The 11791-nt window shown below is 43.6% G+C and overlaps 1 long non-coding RNA gene and 1 pseudogene across 2 annotated transcripts in view; one reads left to right on the top strand and one right to left on the bottom strand.

Moving 5' to 3' along the window:
- The first annotated feature begins 3209 nt into the window (after positions 1–3209).
- On the top strand, positions 3210–4170 carry LOC109496318 (annotated as a pseudogene).
- A 1857-nt stretch (positions 4171–6027) lies between these two features.
- The window catches only part of LOC123383352, a 216363-nt gene continuing 210599 nt past the window's right edge, over positions 6028–11791 (bottom strand). The window contains exon 4 of one of the 2 annotated variants that reach the window (XR_006592958.1): positions 6028–6753. This is a non-coding gene — a long non-coding RNA (uncharacterized LOC123383352). Of the gene's footprint in view, positions 6754–10183; positions 10305–11791 lie in introns of those variants that run through there. The other variant, XR_006592959.1, reaches the window with a different exon arrangement.

The following is an 11791-nucleotide window of genomic DNA, read 5'->3' as shown; positions in this document are numbered from 1 at the left end:
ATTAAAGATAGAACTACACTACAACCCAGCAATAGCATTGCTAGGAATTTACCCCAGGGATACAGGAGTGCTGAGGCATAGGGGCACTTGTACCCCAATGTTTATAGCAGCACTCTCAACAATAGCCAAATTATGGAAAGAGCCTAAATGTCCATCAAGTGATGAATGGATAAAGAAATTGTTGTTTATATACACAATGGAATACTAGTTGGCAATGAGAAAGAATGAAATCTGGCCTTTTGTAGGAACATGGATGGAACTGGAGAGTGTTATGCTAAGTGAAATAAGTCATACAGAGGAAGATACCGTATGTTTTCACTCTTATGTAGATCCTGAGCAACTTAACAGAAGACCATAGGGGAGGAGAAGGAAAAAAAAAAGTTAGAGAGGGAGGGAGCCAAATCATAAGAGACTTAAAAACTGAGACTAAACTGGGGGTTGATGGGGGGTGGGAGGGCGGGGAGGGTGGATGACGGGCATTGAGGAGGGCACCTGTTGGGATGAGCACTGGGTGTTGTATAGAAACCAATTTGACAATAAATTTCATATTAAATAAATAAATAAAGTACCCAAAGTAAAAAAAAAAAAAAAAAAAAAAAAAAAAAAGATTCATCCAAGACGTGAGAAATTTGGACTTTTTACTTAGCCTGAGTCAGACCTTGGGAAATTTATTATCGCTGGGTCACAAGGAAAGAGCCAGGTGAAATGCACATAAGCTGATGTATGAGGGCCATATTAAGGAAGAACCGAACTACGCTATGCTAGCTGGGCCCTGATCCTTTGTTTTCTAACTGAGACAGAACTAGGAAACTGACCTACATGCCAATCATTTATTTTCGTTTTTTCTTGAATTAAAAATGAGCTCACTGTACAAAAGTGGCTGGTTTCCACAGCAGGGGGTGGGGGTGGGAATCAAGGGAATGACACAAATGGTTTGTATTCAAAGGGCCTCTGTAAACAATGAAAAGCAATTCTCTGGAACCACAGAACTCAAAATAAACAAAGCGTGTGGGCACTTGGGGCAGAAATCATAAGGGTTTGAGATGTTGAAGTCACGGCTCGTGGTGGCTGAATGTGCCCTTATTTAGAAGTGGGATCATTGCAGATTAATTACTTAAGATGATATCATACTCAAAAATCTTCAACAAAATACCAGCAAACCCAGTTTAAGAGCATATCGAAAGGATTATATTCCACCACCAAGTGGGATTTGTTCCTGGAATATAAGAGTGGCTCAGCATATGAGAATTAATAGAATGTGGGACAAGAGCCACACGATCCTTTCAATCGATGCAGGAAAAGCATTTGGCAAGATCCAACACCCTTTCATGATAAAAAAACAGTCAACATACCAAGAGTAGAAGGAAAGTACATCCACATAATAAAAACCACGTATGAAAATCCCATAGCTGGGGTGCCTGGAGGGCTCAGTCAGTCAAGTGTCCGACTTCGGCTCAGGTCCTGATCTCACAGTTTGTGGGTTTGAGCCCCGTGTCAGGCTCCGTGCCGACAGTCAGACCCTGGAGCCTGCTTTGGACTCTGTGTCTCCCTCTCTTTCTGCCCCTCCCCTATGCTCTCTCTCTCAAAAATGAATAACCATTAAAAAAAAATTAAAAAAGAAAAGAAAATCCCATAGCTAACATCCTACTCGGTAGTAAAAGACAAAAAATTTCCCCTAAGATCATGAACAAGAGAAGAATGCCCACTCTTGCCACTTCTATTCAACATAATATTGGAAGTCCCAACCAGAGAGATCAGGTAAGAGAAAGAAAGAAAAGGCATTCAAATTGGACAGGAAGGAGTAAAATTATCTTTGTTTGCCGAGGACATGAGCTTATATAGGAAAACTAAAAAGATCCCCATAAACAGTGTTAGAACTAATAAATGACTTAGCAAAGTTGCAGGATACAAAGTGAACGTGCTAAGATCAACTGTGTTTCTATGCACTGACAATGAGCAATCTGAAAAGAAAATGTTAAAATATTTACAATAGCATCAAAAACAATACTTAGGAATAAACTTAACCAAGGAGGTGTAAGATTTATAGGCTGAAAGCTACAAAACATTGCTGAAAGAAATTAAAGACTTCAATAAATGGAAAGACATCTGTGCTCATGGATTGGAAAACTTAACATTATTAAGATATCAATATGATTAAAAGCGATCTACAAATTTAATACAAGCCCTATCAAAATCCCAGTTGTACTTTCTGCAGAAAAAAAAAAAATATCCATCCTAAAATTCATGTGAAATCTCAAGGGACCCCACATAGTCAAAACAATCTTGAAAAAGCCGAATAAAGTTGGAGGTCCCACACTTGGTGATTTCAAAGCATATTTTAAAGCTATCGTAATCAAAACAGGGTGGTACTGGCATAAAGACAGACTTGTAGACCAATGGAAGAGGATAGAGAGCCCCCCAGATAAACCCTCATCTATATGGTCAAATGGTCTTCCACATAGGTCCAAGACCATTTGATGGGGAAAGGCTAGTCTTTTCTACTAATAACGTTGGCAAAACTGGATATCCACATGCAAAAGAGGGAAATTGAACCTTTCTCTTATACCGTCTACAAAAATTAACTGAAGGGGTACAGGATGAGATGCCCCAAAATGTGCCACTTTGGCCTCAAGATTATTTTGACTTAAAAGTAATCGAAACCCAGCAGACGCAGGAAAAGCTCTCTGCCTCCCCCATAACTGCCCACGCTGCCCTTGGAAAGGAGAGCTCATACCAGGAAGACAGCTATTAACAGACTCCCCTTTACCTAAGAGACTCATATGCACAATAGGGCAACCTTATTTTGCCAAACATCTTTCACCTTCTTGCTAATGAGCTTTCTTCCCTTCGTGTCCTCAGGCCCCCGTGTTTTTCTTTAGCTCATATGAGCTTCCTGTTGTCTCATTGTCTTCGGAATCTCCCGTCCCTGTGGACTCCCTGTACCTATGCTATTAAATCTGAGCTTCTCCCGTTAATCTGTCTCATATCAATTTGATTCTAAGCCCAGCTAGAAGACCTGGGAGGGCAGAGGACCGTCTTCCTCCCCGACAAAAACATAAAGGAAGAGCTTCGTGACTTTGGATTTGACAATGATTGCTTGGAAATGACACCAAAAGTACAGAAAACAAAAGTCATAACAAATGGGATTCTCTCAAACTTTGTGTGTTGCTCTTTCTCATGGCGCCTTGGAGGCGGTAGGCAGCTTTAGGATGAAGCTGAACATCTCCTTCCCAGCTACCGGTTGCCAGAAACTCATTGGAGTGAATGATGAACGCAAACTTCGTACCTTTGATGAGAAGCATATGGCTACAGAAGTCGCTGTGGATGCTCTGAGTACAAAATGGAAGGGTTACGTGGTCCGAATCAGTGGTGACGATGACAAATAAGGCTTCCCCACGAAGCAGGGTGTCTTGACCCGTGGCCGTGTCTGCCTGCACCTGAGTCGGGGCATCCCCAGTCCAGACCAAGGAGGACTGGAGAAAGAAAGCACAAATCTGCCCAGGGATGCATTGGGGATGCCGATCTCAGTGTTCTCAACTTGGTCATTGTGAAAAAAAGAAACAAAGCGGGGGAGAAGGACATTCTTGGACTCACTAGTACTACCGTGCCTCATCGGCTGGGGCCCCAAAGAGCTAGTGGAATCTGCAAACTTTTCAGTCTCTCTAAAGAAGATGGCGTCTGCCGATACGTTGTGAAAAAGCCCCTAAACAAAGAAGGGAGGAAACCTAGAACCAAAGCGCCCGAGATTCAGCATCTCTTTCCTCCACGTGTCTTCCAACAGACACGTCGGCGTATCACTCTGAAGAAACAGCATACTAAGAAAAATAAGGAAGAGACTGCAGAGCACGCTAAACTTTTGGCCAAGAGAATGAAGGAGGCCAAAGAAAACCGCCAGGAACAGATTGCCAAGAGACGGAGACTGTCCTTTGTGTCTTGGGAACTTCTTTTTTTTAATGTTTTTTAACATTCATTCATTTTTCAGAGACAGAGTGAGAGTCCGAAGCAGGCTCCAGGCTCTGAGCTGTCAGCACACAGGCCCAACACGGGGCTCGAACCCACGAACCGTGAGCCTGTGACCTGAGTCGACGTTGGATGCTCAACCGACCGAACCACCTAGGCGCCCCTCGTCTCTTGAGAACTACCTCCAGGTCTGAGTCCAGTCAAAACTGAGATTTTCTAAGAGCAACAAATAAATAAGACCAGACATCGACAAGCAAACAAATACAAAGTTTGTGTATCAAAGGACATCATCAACAAAAACTAACTCAAAAGTTAACAAAAAAACCTAAAAACGCAACCCGTGGGATGGGAGAAAATCTTTGCAGATCATCTACCTGATAAAGGGTGAATAATTAGAGCACAGAACCCCTACAACTCAATAACAACTCACAAATAACATGATTTAAAAACGGCCAAAATTCTGGAACAGACATTTCTACAAACGGCCAACAGGCGTGTGAAAAGATGCTCAACGTCACTCATCGTTAGAGAAATGCACATCAACAACCCCAATGAGATACAACTGCTTCATACCCATTACGATGGCTGAAGGAAAGGAAAGAGAGGAAAGGAAAGGAAAGGAAAGGAAAGGAAAGGAAAGGAAAGGAAAGGAAAGGAAAGGAAAAGAAAGGAAAGGAAAGGAAAGGATAGAAAAAAGAAAACAAGTATTGGTGAAAATGTGAGTGATTGAGACCCTGGTGTACTGTTGACGAGACTGTAAGATGGTGGGACCCCCACGACAGAGCATGACGATTCCACTTCTGGGTATATATCCAAAAGAATGGCAAGAAGGGTCTCAAAGATGGCTTGTTCTAAAGGAAACAAACTGTTGTGTTTTGGTTAGTCCTGTGGAGGACCTGAAGCCATCAGCCCACTGGAACAGGGGCATGCCAATAACCCCGTGGGGGAGCCTGCAAGTTGGTTCTTCCAGCCCCGCTCACATGCTCAGGTGACTGCTGCTGGTCAACAGCTTGACCGCAAGCCCAAAAGAGCCCGAGAGCCATCACCCAGCTGAGATGCTGTTGAATTCCTGCTCCCCAGAAGTGGTGACATAATAAATGTTGGCTGGCTTCAACTACTATGGTTTGGGGTTGTTTATCACGTAACAATACCAAACTAACAGGTAACCGTAGCACTAACGCTGTGAATGGAACGAAGACATTCAAACATCACACAGAGACCCATCCCTGTTTTTCAGCTTGGGCTGTTGTTGTGCATTTATGGGGAAAAGAAAGAGTTCATTGTTAAGAGTGCTTTTTAAATGCACATAAGCATGATTGTTTCCATAGTGGTGGGAATGTCATAATCAAATATGCAAACTAGAACACGCGGAAGATTACATGGGATCCCATCAGAATGTGACCATTGGTGTTCAAAGGACCAAAATATTGCAAACTGTTTTTGAATAGCTGAAGAATGTTGGCCTCATGTGCCCTAGCAATATTTTCATTTTATATTCAAGATATTCAGATTATATGCTGCATTTCTCGCTGGCATTGCATGCTCCAGATCACAGAACATTGCCTCCCCTCATCATGATTTGAGAACATTCTATTTCACTGCAATTACAATTTTCAGGAATGGCAGCTGATGAATAATCACAGGAAAATTGCTTTAGTGCTGTTCCATAAAATCTACATGTTCCCAAACCTGGCATCTGTGGAGATTGTAGCCTCATGCGTGGCTTGAAGATCCAAATGAAATCTGGGGCGCCTGGGTGGTTCAGTCTGTTAAACCTCTAACTTCAGCTCAGGTCATGATCTTGTGGTTCGTGGGTTCGAGCCCCACGCCATGCTCTGTGTGGACAGCTCAGAGCCCGGAGCCTGCTTCGGATTCTGTGTCTCCCTGTCTCTTTGCCCCCTCCCCGTTCATGCTCTCTCTCTCTCTCTCTCTCTCTCTCTCTCAAAAATAAACATCAAAAAATTGTTTTAAAGATCAAAATGAAATCTAAATGTATTTTATAAGATTTCCTTTGAACACCTTGCCTGCTTTACCAGTATCAGGCAAAGGAACATTAGTATTCTTTGTATTATCTATTCAAACAATTTTTTTTTTATTTCCCAAAATTGTCATTTAAAAATATAGACTGTATAGATCCTTCTTAAAATGAAAGGTTGGAATAGATTGCAGATAATTTTTAAGGCCCATTTTATAGACTTCAAGTGTATCTAGGAAGTGACTCATGGACCTAAAATGAGGCGTCTTAGGGCTTTTCCAGAAACCCTCTGATCACCTAGTACGTGGCCTTCTGGGGAGGGGCCAGCTCTCCCAAGTAGTCAGAATGGAAAGCAGACTGACCCTGAATTAGATACAGGACATTCTGCTGAGGATGGAATCAATGATAAGAATGCCCTAGAACCCAGGCTGTTTGCTGTGGTTCCCTAGCAGGCAGGCTGATTTTTCTTCTGAGTGAAGATAGAACCATCCGTGTGTGGCCAATCCACACAGTGGGTACAAAGCTGCAATAAGGATGTGTATGTGGTGCAGGGGGTGGGGGTGGGGGGGTAAAACAGATCTGAAAAGGAGGATCCCCCTTTGGGGACCACTTTATATGAGCCCAGAGACCCCAGTGAGGGGACAGTAAACCCCGGATAAGTTGGAAGGGCTGTTTCCAGGCTCCCTTCTACTGACATGGGCCGTGTTTGAGGACTCAGAACCTTAGAAGCCGACAGAGAAGAGTCTTTGCCAAGATGCAAGGAATGACTCTTGATCTCGGGATCGTGAGTTCAAGTCCCCCGTTGGGTGTAGAGATCACTGAAAAAATAAATAAATAAAATCACTTAAAAAAAAAAAAAAAGAAGCCACTAAATAAGGAGGAAATACACCAGTTATTTGAACAGAGGGAATTTAACATAGTCAGTTAGGTAGATACTGGCAGACTGGGAAGTCGTGGAAGGAAGACCGCCGTGTCACAGAAGTCGTCACTGCTGCTCGAAGTAGAAGTAGAAGTTGGGGCGCCCAGAACCCCAAATCTGTGAGCAGAGGCCCGTCCTCCGTCCTTCGTGCGTCTCCCTCGAGCCGGCACCCCTCCCCGGATTGGCCGAACCAGGAGACAGGTGGCAGAGGGGCAGTGGGGTTCGCAGAGTCCCAGCCCCAGCACCAGAGGGCAGAGTACAGAAAGCAGGGCTTGCGGGGCGCCTGGGTGGCTCAGTCGGTTAAGTGGCCGACCTCTGATTTCGGGCTCAGGTCGTGATCTCACGGTTCGTGAGTTTAAGCCCCGTGTCGGCTCCGTGCTGTGACAGTGCCCAGCCTGCTTGGGATTCTCTCTCTTTCTCTCCCTCTCTCTCTGCCCCTCCCGTGTGCTCTCTCTCTCAAAATAAATAAGTGAACGTATAAAAAAGAAAAAAAAAGAAAGCAGGGCTCGCGCCGAGAGACTACGGCTTAATAACTAGTCTAAGGAGACCATACAAAAAAGAGGGCCTGTGGTCCCACATGACCTGGGAGCCCAGCGCAGGGGGATGGACCCTGCTAACAGGGAGTAGCAGGGAGCCACGGAATGCACCCTCCTGTGAAAAATACTGAATCCAGGGATTGGACCCAGGGGGCAGCGGAAGGCACGGGGGTGGGGGTGGGGGCAGGGATAGTTGGGCCGTTGTACTCACGTCATGCTTTGTATTTGTGTTCTTTTTTCTTTTTTTATGTTTCTTTATTTTTGACATAGAGGCACAGCATGAGCAGGGGAGGGGCAGAGAGAAAGGAAGAGAGAATCCGAAGCCGGCTCCAGGCTCTGAGCTGTCAGCCCAGAGCCCGACGTGGGGCTCGAACTCCCGAACGGTGAGATCATGACCCGAGCCGAAGTTGGACGCTCAACCGACCGAGCCACCCAGGCGCCCGCCCCATGGATTTGTAGTCGAATACACATTTATATACCTTGGGAGACAGTTGGGGAAGCAATACTTGAACGCTGCCTTCAACTGCCACTGCTCAGACCTTCCATGGCCATCCTCAGTGCGCCCAAATGGACCCTGGTCATTGTTTCCTCACTTAGGATCCCCTGAACCATTCTGAACTCTCCCAGTTTGGGGCTCTAACGCCCCCCCCCCCCGCCTCCTTACAACAAAGGAAAGTTTCCACTTAGGGAAAGACACTCATTGCTGGGTTTCTTGTAGAATCGAGATATCGAGCCACTACCGAAATGGGTCTTCCCTCTTTCCCCTTGACCTCATACCACGGAAGGGGTAGGTAGATCCACATAGAGAAAGGCGTGATTATTCCCCAGCGGCCCTGATTCTGCCGAAGTAGATTCCAGAGAGAAGTGCCCATAGCCGTGGTTTCAAAAGACACAAGAGCTTTTGACGCCCAGAAGAAAAGGTGCTTTTATGACCCGAGTAGGATGAGTCCTAAAGACACGAGCACAGCTCCAAACAGGATTAGAACTGGAACAAATTGGTAACGATGAAAAAAAAAATTGCAGAAGATTCCAGATTATCTCCTTGCTTTTGTTTTACTCAAGGACGTCCTCTTTTAAGCTATCAGATCTGCTTTTTAATATTTATGTTTTAACAAGGGTTCCTGGTTTTATAAAGTACGAGTGGAAAACCCTGGTGGTGGGGTACCTCCTCTCGAGGCCAGTTCCTAAGAGAAAATAGCCTTTTGAGTTTTGAGTTTGCAGTCCTATAAAGATTTGAATGAATGATAATGATGCACATAATACAAGCGTGCTGACAATATTGTTCTTCTTATTCCTGGCTGTTTCCAGAGCAGTCCTGACTAGTAATTTTTTTTTTTTTTATTTATAAGCTCATGGCTTGTTCCAAGTCACATGTTCTCTCTACAGTGACCCAGGAAGTAATTATAAACTCTGTCACTTTTGAGTAATAAGGTTGGGCTGTGTTTCATCCTAACATCCGGCATTTATCATATCCAGAGGATGTATAAACTTGTAGGAAAAACCACCTGCCACGCCTGTGAATAAGCCTTTTTCTCATCTGTTGGGTTGGGACTCTTAACCGGAAGGCAGATTTAGGCTCGCCTGAGCTTAATCCCAAAAAGGGCTATGAAATATTCTCTTGTAATTTTTCCCTTTAAAGTTTTCCAGCGGGGGTCTTTGCCTATTGTGTATGTGCGAAAGCTCCCGAAAGCATTTCCATTTCAAGCTTTTTGCCTTTCAACTGGATCCCGGGTTTCCCACGAAAGAAATCTGTCTGAGAGTCTTACGTGAATGGTGACCAACCACCCTGGGCGCCAGGGTCTTAGAACCTCAGTGCTACAACTGGGCGAGTCCCAGGCAAACCAGGACAGGTTGGTCAGCCGTCAGATGGACGGCTGTCCCCCGCAGGCATCGGGTAACAACTTCAGCAGGCTTCTTTTTTGTCTAAATTCAATCTCCATGTAACAACATGCAACAATAGTGTCTAGTAGGTTTTTGCTGTTGTTGTTGTTGTTGTTGTTGTTGTTATAAAGCAAGCGATTTTGTTTTCGTGCAAATATAAGTTTTATTGTTGAAAACAAGGATCAGCAAATCTTGCCCAACACCTGTTTTTGACGTGTTGAAATGACTACACAGAAAAGATGATGCAGCAGAAATTTTCTGTAGCCTGCCCCTCAAAGCCTAAAATATTTACTATCTGTTCCTTTACAGGAAAATTTGCTGATCTCCAGTCTAAGATATATTTAGCTGTAGAAATATCATATAGCCAAAACACTAGGCCCATTTTTCTGATGAAATGTGTTTCTCATAAATTGCTCCAAATTCCTTTATAAACTCTATATTATTTTGCCAGATGATGCTTTCTAAATGTAAAAAACATATAAAATGTTAAATTGTTAATATTTTTTCTAAATTCACAATCATCACTCATAGTAATTTTTCTTTCTCAATTACAGGTGGGTAAACTGAGGCTGGGCAGAATGAGGGGACTTGACGGAGCTCACCCATTGCTAGTCAGAGAAAGAGCCAGAATTAAGAACAGTGCCTCGATTCTAGCATTTTTTTTTACTTATTTTTTTTTAATTTTTTTTTCAACATTTATTTATTTTTGGGACAGAGAGAGACAGAGCATGAACGGGGGAGGGGCAGAGAGAGAGGGAGACACAGAATCAGAAGCAGGCTCCAGGCTCCGAGCTGTCAGCACAGAGCCCGACGCGGGGCTCGAACTCACGGAACGCGAGATCGTGACCTGGCTGAAGTCGGACGCTTAACCGACTGCGCCACCCAGGCGCCCCTTAATCTTATTTTTAAGGAAGCTCTCCACTCAACGTGGGGCTCAAACCCACAACCCCGAGGATCACACGCTCTCCCGACTGAGCCAGCCGGGCACCTGTCGCATTCTTCACATTCCACCAAGGTGCTGTTCTCATTCAGGCTGGCAATGTAAAAAAATGAATCGTTGCTAAGTTGTTCACGTAGCAAATACATTCTCCGGAACGATTCCCGCTCCCTACTCTCACTAGACTAAGACGGAGAAATGTCCCTACCGTCTCTATGGGGCAACACTTGCTCAGTTCACCTGCCGATGTGGTGATCTATGGTAGTTGGTGCTTTAGCCCTGGGTTTCTGGTCAGCCTCCCCACTATGGAGGCATGTTAGAATGCCCTGACCCACATGCACGTGTGTGTGTGTGTGTGTGTGTGTGTGTGTGTGTGTGTGTGTGTATTTTGCTTTAACATCATCCTCAGTTATTTTAATTCAATGGGTCTGAGTGGAGCCTAAGAAATGAATATGCTTTTAAGGCTCCGTTGACTCTAATATGAACCACTGTGTTTTACAGAAGGCAAAACTATTTTTTACAAATGGTGACATAAGAAATATCTTCAGCACAGAGCATGCTGTGATTCTGGAGGGGTCTCAGGCCTGACCGCTTTGCCAACCATAGCATAATTGTAACTGGGAAGTTTCAGGGGAACAAAACTATCTATTGTGCCAGACGATAGGGTTAAGACAATTGGAAGTGGATTAAAGCGATTCCCTTTGGTCTCCATTTTATGTTCTTCTTTCTAAAGTGCATTAGAATCATCTGTAATTTTTTTTCCCTGGCATCCAAAACCTAGGAAGAAGGCAGTTAGCTAAATTGCATACCAATGTATACAATAATCAGTGATCAACAGTCCTTAGAGCTTTGGATCTGCAGTGGTTTGGTCAACAGGTAAGCTACTTGGATAGAAAAACCCGTATCTAAGGAAAACAACACAGTTGGCCCTTGAACAGCACAGGTTTGAACCGAGTCTACTTATACGTGGATTTTTTTTTTCAACAAAAACAGTATACTACTCTAAATGTATTTTCTCTTCCTTATGATTTTCTGAATCACATCTTGTTTTCTCCAACTTGCTTTATTGCCGGAATACAGTATGCCACGCGTATACGACATACGTATTAATCGACTGTTTATGTTACCAGCAAGGCTTCTGGTCAACAGTAGGCTATTAGTAAAGTTTTGGGGGAGCCCAAAGTTATACCAGAGATTTTTGACTACGTCGGGGTCAGCGCCCCAAAAGCCACATTGTTCAAGGGTCGACTGTGTATGTTTTTCTACACATCTATATCTATTTATACATGCGTATGTATATATGTATATATGAGACTACTGATATTCTGATTCGTAAATACTGAACTGAAAAAAATTTTGATCCGGGAAAACATGATATTAAATAACACAAACCTACTACAACGTGTGGTTTTAAATAAAAATTTAATTTTATACATATATATATAATACGCATACACATTTGAACAATGTGTATTTTACCCCAATGTGTCATAGTCTAAGAGGTTATAAATATTTCCAAGTGAGGAGGAAGGATTCTTTAATCAGATTTCATGCCATTTGGAGTATATTTAAGACTCAGCTGA

This window comes from Felis catus, chromosome X (assembly GCF_018350175.1).
Source record: "Felis catus isolate Fca126 chromosome X, F.catus_Fca126_mat1.0, whole genome shotgun sequence".
Taxonomy (NCBI): Eukaryota; Metazoa; Chordata; class Mammalia; order Carnivora; family Felidae; genus Felis; species Felis catus.
This window is presented reverse-complemented; position numbering and strand designations above follow the sequence as displayed.